General features: G+C 41.3%; 1 long non-coding RNA gene across 1 annotated transcript; it reads right to left on the bottom strand.

Moving 5' to 3' along the window:
* Positions 1–794: 794 nt before the first annotated feature.
* LOC125541365 lies at positions 795–2,919 on the bottom strand. The gene is made up of 2 exons (XR_007297499.1): positions 2,539–2,919; positions 795–2,470 (listed from the first exon to the last, which is right to left on the bottom strand). It is a non-coding gene; the product is annotated as an uncharacterized LOC125541365 (long non-coding RNA).
* Positions 2,920–11,121: the final 8,202 nt, after the last annotated feature.

The following is an 11,121-nucleotide window of genomic DNA, read 5'->3' as shown; positions in this document are numbered from 1 at the left end:
CCAACTCAAATACCATAATGATTTAATTCAATGACCAAAATGTCCTGGAAAAATATGCATCATCTCTGGTAGAGGCTTTCACCTTTTTCCATAAATCATGAACATTTTAAAAGGATATTTTGAGGTCATTGAAAATATTTTGGTTGAACCTATTTCAATTGCATTTGTGCTAGGGTTTATCAATCCCCAATTCAAATTTCTTAAATTTAAACATGATGACATGAATGCTTTCATGCAACTAGTTACAAGCAAATCTAGGGCCGTGACATAATTGCAGTATACTTGCCAGACACCCATATAACCATCTACATATATCTTTTGAACTACAAAGAAAATAACAAAATGAAGTGTTAACAGACAATGCATTGACATGATGCAAGTAGTGATAGAGGCAGGATATTAGTCACATACAAAGGTTGAAGGCCATGCAATCTTTGTTTTTTCTACATTACCGAGAGTATTGTAGTTTTTGTGACTCCGTACCAAATCTTCAGTTTTCACAAGTGTCATATCGGCATGATGCTAGCAAAAATAAAAAAAATAAAAAGGCATGATTATTGACAACTATTCAGAAGCAATGCATTGAGAAATTTAAATGTCACTACCGCTATGAATTATTTAGATCGCTTATAAGTATGGCATTAACAAATGTTACCTCCTATGTTATAGTAACTTTTTGTTAGTTACTTGATGCTAATGCATGTACTAACAGTAAAAACTGGAGCAATCAGACCAACACCAAAATGCAGATATATAAAGGCAAGCATCAACCATCCTATACTTGCAAACCATCATATCCACTGGAACGTGTTCTCCAAAATATATTATATGAAGCCAAGACCCAGCCATGCATCACGTGAGAATCATTCAATTGGATAGGAGAGCAGTACCCATAAATAAAGCAGAATAACAATCAAATTCTCCGTCCAGTTTAGCAGGTGTTGAGAATCCCTTTGCCGGCGTCTTGTTCCATAGGTTGCACTTAGCCGTCAATGACATCCAACATGTACCAGCCACTGCATATCGGCATAGCCTCCTCAGCCTATCATCGATTACGCACTCTCACCCACATCTTGGTAGCAAACGATGACCAGTCCGCCTTTAAGACATATCTAGAGTTTTTTCTTTATCAGGAAGTACTACTTCCTGCCGAGACCATAGTGTAAGACGTGATGAATATGCTGATGAAAAGTATTATGAAGTGAAACACATAGCATCAGCCAAAGCATAGCTTGTAGGACAGAGCAGCAGAGGCTCATGACCCACTGTGTATAGGCACTACCCTGGCCAGGCCTACTTTGCAAGGCATTATGCTAACAACGACATGGATTACCATTGGACAAATCTAAGTGTGGGATCAATCTAAGGGCCGAGGTCAAGTCTGCTGCACCTACGATCTACAATGTGATTTTGCATTTAGTTAGTTTTTTTGGGTGGTCGGTTGGAAGCATGCCAACGGTGGTAGCGAATAAGACCCATGGTGAGATCGACTTAATTTGTGGATATGACCAGGGTATTGAATTCCATTCAAAAGCCCAGGTGCGCTCCGTCAAGAAAAGAAAAAGAGACCAGTTCATATGTCAAATTAAAAATGCTCCCTATAAAATTCCGCTGAAATTTAAGTAAAAAATATTGCATAAAATAGCTGCCGAATTGATGAGAGACAAATAATAGAAGCTTTATTGCAGGCTTACACGTGGTTTCAATTAATTACTAAAAGAAACAAATCTTCATGCTTTTTCAGGAGATAAAACAATTGCATCTTATAACATGGTTTCAGTGGATCATTAGTCAATAAGCACCTTTGCAAGAACAGAGAAACTACCATTAGGACACTAAGGGTAATTCGTAAGCACGCCCCTATCTTTATGGTCTAATGATGCTGATATTTTTGCAGTGCATCTATGCAGAAACAGATTTTGATTGCTTTTAAAAAAATATTGTATCCCCAGCTGATTGAACCAAATAGTAGTCAAATATTCCTGGAAAAAACTCCATCTCTTATAATTAAAGTAATTTATTTTGAAGAAAAAGAATAGAGCCTTGTAGCAGTTTACCGTATAGACTGCATTGACCAGCACCATGAATAAGTAGCTAGTGAAGGAATGAGGATTGGAACTTGTTAGGAAAAAGCAAAATTGTGCATATGGGCAAACTCACAGAATAGTAGACTTAGTATGATCTTTTCTTTGCTGAGGATGATATGGAGATGTCAAAATATAGCTGCTAACCACAGAGGTGTGGCTGCTAACCACGGAACATAGCCCTTTTATTCTGCTTTCTTAGCAATTGAAATACAACACCGATCTAGCATCAAAATATGCATAGGACGGCAAAATAGGCCATCGCGCTAGCCGTTCGATGGATCATGGCGGACAAACTCACCTGAAGCCACAAGCCAGAGGAGGAAGCTTCATGGCTGCTTCGTCCCGAGCAGTAGCAAGGCTGTCCACTGTACCTCCCTACACGTCTACATGAGAAGAGAAGAGCAGAGGTTAGAGAGAGAGAGGGCGAAGCCAGGGGAGGGGATGCACTCACCGGACGAGAGGAGGGCGATATGGCCACCGGCGCTGGAGCCGCCCCAAACCCTAGCTAAGGGAGGAGTGTCGCTGGTGAGCTTTGCTGGCCGCCTGCACTGGATCTAGTCATATGGGAGGGCCCCGCAAGTGCAAGCGGGGCCTCGGGCTGTGGTTCGTGGTGGTGGGATTCCCCGGACTTCGCCTGAATCAGCCGCCACAGGTAGCGCAGCGAGGAGCCGCATGAAGAGAGAGAGAGAGAGAGGGATGGGTGGGTGGGGAATGCAGGCGGATCTGGAAGAAGCCGGAGCTACAGGTGGGAGAAGGGGAGGGGGAGGGCCGGCGGCGAGCGGGGCGATGCCATGGGGGAGATGCAACTATGCGAGCGCAGTTGTGCAGGTGGGAGGACGCGGGTGACTCTTTTTCACGGACGAATAGTTATTTCACTTATTAGGATTAGGATCGTGACTGCGGGTTAATTGTGGAAGACCGCAGGGACCTTGGTGTAAAAACGCCGCAACGGTGAACCCACTCAACCTGTGCTTTATTATTAGTGAAAGATACGAAATTTTGCGTATTTCGGTGCAGTCCGAACTGTTTGTAATCCCGAAATTTCGAGTCACATTCAAACTGATTTTAAAAATAAATGTATATCAATATAACATCCAACAAATTTTCCACGCATAAAAATCAATACAATTTAAAATCTCAAAATGAAAAAAAAAGAAATTTGAAACTAATTGTCGGTTTGGTGTGTTTTAAAAATGTACAGCCCATTTCTCATTACTGATAGGCCATTTTCTCGGCCAGTCGAATGAAGCTCTCCTCGTCTTGAAAGATTTGTAGGCCAACAGGCTTGACAAAGCGATTTACCTGGCAAATCACAAAAAAACTGGGCTGTGGCCGTGGACCCAGCTGTCAGCCTCTCCACGTACAGTACTCTTCTGATGGAAGTCGGTCGTTGACCACATTGACCACTCCGCGCCCAGAGCACCAAGGCAGTGGACGATGGCGAGGCCTAGCAAGGGTACGATGCGGAGCTGGGGAAGACGCGACAGTGGATGCCCACACGGAGAGGAGTACGAGGGTTCACTGGTTCGGCTGCGGTGTGAGGCTGTCGTTGCCGCAGAATAACAGGGGGTGTGGGTGACTAGATGGATGGTCTGGCCAGTGGTGGGAGTAGTATTGGGGCGGTGAGGCCTCCGTGGCAGCACAGCCGGCCATGGGAGGCAGGTGCAGGCGGCACGACCGAAGCTGCTTTGGGCGGCTGGAGCAAGAAGACCAGAGGTTGAAGAAGCACTATGGCCGTTGGATGGACATCGTATGGTCATTGGAGCTAGAATCGTTCATATTGACTAAGTTGACAAAGCCCTCCGTCCCCGTCAACTTAGTAGGCCCACAAGTCAGCCACCCACTATGGTGGGTCCCAGCTAGCAGGGGGATATTCATTTTTTTGTGCGTAATAAGGAGGCACTTACATGCGAAGATATAGCTGGTGGGTCCGACCTGTCAGCGGGGGGAACGTGTTTTCGTGAAATACATAAGCCCTTCCCGTGGGTCCTAGCTGTCAGGTGGAGGAATCATTATTTTGCGCGTAATAAGGAGGCATTTCCTTGTGTGCGGCCGTGGACCCAGCTATCAGCCTCTCCACGTACAATCCACTTCCGATGGATGTCGTTCATTGACCATGTTAACCAGGCCGCGCCGAGAGCACCAGGGCAGTGGACGATGGTGAGGCCTAGGAAGGGAATGACACGGAGCCAGGGAAGACTCGGCAGTTGTTTCCCACGCAGAGGAGTACGAGGGTTTACTGGTTCGTCTGCTGTCCCCGGAGAATAACAGCAGGTGTGGGTGAGTAGAGGGATGGCTAGGCCAGCGATGGGAGTATGGTGGGGCGGTGAGGCCTACGCGGCAGCATAGCCGGCCGCGGGAGGAGGAAGCAGGCAGTCCCGCCGGCGCTTGTTTGAGCGCCTGGAGTAGGAAGAGCAAAGATTGAAGAAGTACGACAGCCGTTGGATGAACATCCAACAGTCACTGCTCTCGTGTGCATTATTTCTAGTAATGTACAACCCATTTGCTAATTCTTAAGAATTTTTTTGGAGCCCATCTTATTTTTGTTAGCATTACACCCCATATTATGGCCATGGTTAAAAAGTATACGAAATTTTGCATATTTGGGTGCATTCAACTGTTTTTAATCCCGAAATATCGATTCACATTCAAACTATTTTGAAAAATAATTTATATAAATATAAAATCCAAATAATTGTCCGCGCATAAAAATCAATGGAATTTAAAATCTTGTAATGAAAAAGTTGAAACTAATTCCCTGTTTGATGTGTTTTAAAAATGTATAGCCCATTTCTGGGAAAAACCAATGAAACTCTCCTTGTCTTGAAAGATTTGCAGCCCAGCAGAGCTGATTGATACGTCTCCATCGTATCTACTTTTCCAAACACTTTTGCCCTTGTTTTGGACTCTAACTTGCATGATTTGAATGGAACTAACCCAGACTGACGCTGTTTTCAGCAGAATTGCCATGGTGTTATTTATGTGCAGAAACAAAAGTTCTCGGAATGACCTGAAACTTCACGGAACGTCTATTTGGAAATAATAAAAAATCCTTGCAAAAGATGAAGATCAGGGGGCCCACACCCTAGCCACGAGGGTGGGGGGCGTGCCCCTACCTCATGGGCCCCCTAGAGCTCCTCCGACCTCAACTCCAACTCCATATATTTTCTTTCAGGGAGAAAAAAAATCAGAGAGAAGGATTCATCGCGTTTTATGATACGGAGCCGCCGCCAAGCCCTAAAACCTCTTGGGAGGGCTGATCTGGAGTCCGTTTGGGGCTCCGAAGAGGGGAATCCGTCGCCATCGTCATCATCAACCTTCCTCCATCACCAATTTCATGATGCTCACCGCCGTGCGTGAGTAATTCCATCGTAGGCTTGCTGGACGGTGATGGGTTGGATGAGATTTATCATGTAATCGAGTTAGTTTTGTTAGGGTTTGATCCCTAGTATCCACTATGTTCTGAGATTGATGTTGCTATGACTTTGCTATGCTTAATGCTTGTCACTAGGGCCCGAGTGCCATGATTTCAGATCTAAAATTATTATATTTTCATCAATATATGAGAGTTCTTGATCTTATCTTGCAAGTCTATAGTCACCTATTATGTGTTATGATCCGTTAACCCCGAAGTGACAATAATCGGGATACTTACCGGTGATGACCGTAGTTTGAGGAGTTCATGTATTCACTGCGTGTTAATGCTTTGGTCCGGTACTCTATTAAAAGGAGGCCTTATTATCCCTTAGTTTCCGCTAGGACCCCGCTGCCACGGGAGGGTAGGACAAAAGATGTCATGCAAGTTCTTTTCCATAAGCATGTATGACTATATTCGAAATACATGCCTACATTACATTGATGAATTGGAGCTAGTTCTGTGTCACCCTAGGTTATGACTGTTACATGATGAACCGCATCCGGCATAATTCTCTATCACTGATCCATTGCCTACGAGCTTTCCATATATTGTTCTTTGCTTATTTACTTTTCTGTTGCTATTGCTATCATCACTACAAAATACCAAAAACAATACTTTTGCTATCATTACCTTTTGCTACCGTTACCACTACTATCATATTACTTTGCTACTAAATACATTACTACAGATATTAAGTTTCCAGGTGTGGTTGAATTGAAAACTCAGCTGCTAATACTTGAGAATATTCTTTGGCTCCCCTTGTGTCGAATCAATAAATTTGGGTTGAATACTCTACCCTCAAAAACGGTTGCGATCCCCTATACTTGTGGGTTATCAAGACTATTTTCTGGTGCCGTTGCCAGGGAGCATAGGTCTATTCTTTGAGTCCCTTGGTATTTATATCTGCTTATCATTATGAAGAACTTGAGAGATCCAAAAACCAAGATTTATCCCTCAACTACGAGGGGAGGTAAGGAACTGCATCTAGCTCTGCACTTTATTCACCTTCTGTTTTGAGTAAGCTTGCGACACCTAAACCTGATTCTGCTATTTGTTCTGATATGTCGCATGTTATTGATGATGCCACTTCTGCTATGCATGATACTTATGATGAAACTACTTCTATGCTTGATACTACTGTGCTACTTGGTGAATTTCTTATGAACAACTTGCTAGGGTTAGAGAGAATGAAAATATTGAAACTGATAATATTGATGAAAGTGATGATGAAGACTCTCCCCCTAATAAATATGAATCACCTGTTATTCCTGAGGGTTATGTTTTTGAAAAGGAAGTTGCTTTAGCTATTTTAGCTTGCAAAGATAGATACGAGCTCAAGAGGTTATTAGCTAAATGGAAGCAGCAATCTCTTAATGCTAGAATGAAACCTGACCCTGCTTTTGCTACTTCACCTATCTGTGTTACTTATAAGGATTATGAATTCTCTGTTGATCCTGATATAATTACTTTGGTTGAATCTGATCCTTTTCATGGCTATGAATCTGAAACTGTTGTGGCACATCTTACTAAATTAAATGATATAGCTACCCTGTTCACTAATGATGAGAGAACTCGTTACTTTTATATCCTTAAAATATTTCTATTCTCATTAAAGGGTGATGCTAAGATATGGTTTAACTCTCTTGATCCTTGTTGTGTGCGTAGTCCCCAGGATATAATTTATTACTTCTCTGCTAAATATTTCCCTGCTCATAAGAAACAAGCTGCTTTGAGGGATATATATATAATTTTGTGCAAATTGAAGAAGAGAGTCTCCCACAAGCTTGGGGGAGGCTTCTCAAGTTACTGAATTCTTTGCCTGATCATCCTCTTAAGAAAAATAAAATACTTGATATGTTTTATAATGGACTAAACGATGCTTCCAGAGATTATCTATATAGTTGTGCTGGTTCTATTTTCAGGGAAAGAACACTGGATGAAGCTGAAATTCTATGGAATAATATGTTGACAAATGAAAATAATTGGACACTTCCTGAGCCTATTCCTAAACCAACTCCGAAGAAACGAGGTGTTCTATTTCTCAGTCCTGAAGATATGCAAGAGGCAAAGAAATCTATGAAAGAAAAAGGTATTAAAGTTGAAGATGTTAAGAATTTACCTCCTATTGAAGAAATACACGGTCTTAATTTACCGCCTGTTGAAGAAACATATGATCTTAATCCATTACCTATTGAAGAAATACATGGTCTTGATAACCCGACACATAGTAAAGGTAAATTCTCTCTATAGATATGATAAAGCTGAAATACCATTTACTAAGTTTGCTAGCCCATGCTTAGATGAGTTTGACAAATTTATGGTTAAGCAAGAAGACTTCAATGCTTATTTTGGTAGACAATTGAAATACAATTCAAATATGCTTGAACACTTGGGTGATTATATGGCTAATGTCAAAGGTGAACTTAAACTTATTAGCAAACATGCTTCTATGGTTACCACTCAAGTAGAACAAGTACTTAAAGCTCAAAATGATTTGCTCAATGAATTGAATAGTAAGAATAATGATAATGCTGTTAGAGTTATGACTAGAGGTGGTAAAATGACTCAGGAACCTTTGTATCCTGAAGGCCATCCTAAGGGAATTGAGCAGGATTCTCAGAGAAATAATATAGATGCACCTAGTCCTTCTAAAAGGAAGAAAAAGAAAAATGATAGGACTTTGCATGCTTCTAGTGAACCTGTTATTGATACACCTGAGAATCCAAATGATATTTCTATTTCTGATGCTGAAACACAACCTGGTAATGAACCTGAAACTAGTGATAATGTTAATGATAATGTTTATGATGATGCTCAACCTAGCAATGATAATGATATAGAAATTGAACCTGCTGTTGATCTCGATAACCCACAATCAAAGAATCAATGTTATGATAAGAAAGACTTTGTTGCTAGGAAACATGGTAAAGAAAGAGAACCATGGGTTCAGAAACCCATGCCTTTTCCTCCCAAACCATCCAAGAGAAAGGATGAGGAGGATTTTGAGCGCTTTTCTGAAATGATTAGACCTATCTTTTTGCGTATGCGATTAACTGATATGCTTAAAATGAATCCTTATGCTAAGTACATGAAAGATATTGTTTCTAATAAAAGAAAGATACCGGAAGCTGAAATTTCCACCATGCTTGCTAATTATACTTTTAAAGGTGGAATACCTAAGAAACTTGGAGATCCAGGAGTACCCACTATACCATGCTCCATTAAAAGAAACTATGTTAAAACTGATTTATGTGATCTTGGAGCCGGTGTTAGTGTTATGCCTCTCTCTTTATATCGTAGACTTGATTTGAATAAGTTGACACCTACTGAAATATCTTTGCAAATGGCTGATAAATCAACTGCTATACCTATCGTTATTTGTGAGGATGTGCCTGTTGTAGTTGCAAACATTACTATTTTAACGGACTTTGTTATTCTTGATATTCCCGAGGACGATAGTATGTCTAATATTCTTGGAAGACCCTTTTTGAATACTGCAGGGGCTGTTATTGATTGCAACAAAGGCAATGTCACTTTTCATGTTAATGGTAATGAGCATACGGTACACTTCCCGAGGAAACAACCTCAAGTTCATAGTATCAACTCTGTTGGAAAAATTCCATCGATTATTATTGGAGGTTTTGAATTTCCTCTACCTACTGTCAAAAAGAAATATGATATTCTTATTATTGGAGATGTGCATATCACCGTTGAGGTAACATAGTGTTATTCGAAATTTCTCCGGTTCCATGTTATTCGGAATGAGTTCATTAACAAGACTTGATCAACCTTATTAGTGGATTCCTTTTGATCAGCATGAGATGGATGAAACTAGAAGGCACAACCTTCTGTACCCTCCTTTTACTTTATGTTATTTATATTAAGTAAAATAAAATAGTATTTTTCTGTCTGTTATCTGAATTATCCGTGCAATATAAAAATACCCTGAAAATAAAAGTTCTCCAAATGCCCTGAAATTTAAATATGATTTTTCTGGAATATTTGAGAATATTTGGGACTAAGAACACAGCACGGGGGGCATCCACCTGGCCACGAGGGTGGAGGGCGCGCCCCCCTGCCTCGTGGGCCCACGGTGGCCCTGCTCCACTTATTCCTGCACCCACACACTCCTTCTTCCTCCCACAAACACGAATATCCAGCTCAAGCACGAGTTGTAGCTCATTTTGCTGCGATTTTCGATCTCCTTGCTCAAAGCACCTCTCACAAAACTGATTGGGGAGATTGTTCCTTGGTATGTGACTCCTCCATTGGTCCAATTAGTTTTTGTTCTAGTGCTTTATTCATTCCAAATTTTTGCTGCCTAGGTGACCCTGTTCTTGAGCTTGCATGTCAAATTTATATGGTCAAAAGTAGTTTTGATGCATGATATAGGCTCTAGGCACTTGTAGGAGTAGTTGCTATCAATTTTGTTGAGCTTGGTTCACTTTTATTTGAAGTCACTAAAAATTTCAGAAATTTTTCAGAGGAAGAAATATGTTTAGGAAAATGTACCAAGGTGGTTCTTCAAGGAAATAAGAGCCCAAGCTTGCAATGCGTGATGCTGATGATGAGCCACCAAGGGACGCCCCAGCGCGGCCCTATGAATGGCCTTCAGAGGACTTCATGGGTCGAGCGGGGATTAAGGAAGAATTTAACGCATACTTGCGTAACACTGATCTTGTGAGCTTCGAGGAAGAAAAATGTCGCCAGTACCACTATCTCACTAGTTCCTTTGTGAGGAGGTTTGAATTTTCGTCTTCACGTAATTCTCCAACTGTCTTGTTTGATCTTTATGAAAATTCTTACACTATGGAATTAGAGGATTTTACCACTGCTTGCAAACTTTCACAATGGGGTAGTGTCAGGGAACCTCGCAAATCTGAATTTAGAGATTTTCTTGCTAGTATAACTGTGGGGGAATCTAGAGATATAACACAAGCTACCATAGGGAGCATTCACTTTCCTGCTATACATTATTTTGCTCTCTTCATAGGTAGATGCATTAATGGTAAAGATGAGGCATGTCACATGTGTGTGCCTGACCTTAGTATTCTTAGGAGTGCTGTGTTAGGAGATAAATCTTATAATTTGGGAGCCATTGTTGCACGTAGGTTGCATCTTAATAGATTTAATGGAGATTTCTTTGGTGGAATTTATGCAACCCGCTTAGCTGATTTTCTTGGTGTAACCATACGTAATGATGATATTGAATTGCCTCCTGCTTACCTAGAGTTTAATGCTATGGTTCACCACCAGTTTGTTGAGAGGAATGAATCACCTCCCCAGTATCGCTTAATCTTTGACAGACGCCGTGCTATCCGTATTACTCTCCTTGCTCCTACATTCTTTGATTATCAGACAAAAGGAAGATATGTTATTACCAGAGAGGAGGCAGATGTGTACGAGAGTGTGGGGACCCTGACTCATAAGTCGTGATCACCGAATGCCTGTGTACAGTGATCCCAGAGATCAATGCTCACTGAAGACACAGAAGCTGAATAACAAGAGTCTTACATCCATACATATCGTCTTACACAAATTATGACCATTATGGTCAAGTCTTACATAGATAAAGCCATAAGGGCTGAGTACCAAATAAACTTAAGCAACGGAAAT

The sequence above is a fragment of the Triticum urartu genome, chromosome 2 (genome assembly GCF_003073215.2).
Source record: "Triticum urartu cultivar G1812 chromosome 2, Tu2.1, whole genome shotgun sequence".
NCBI lineage: Eukaryota > Viridiplantae > Streptophyta > Magnoliopsida > Poales > Poaceae > Triticum > Triticum urartu.
Note: the sequence above shows the minus strand (reverse complement) of the source record. Positions and strands in the feature narration are given on the sequence as shown.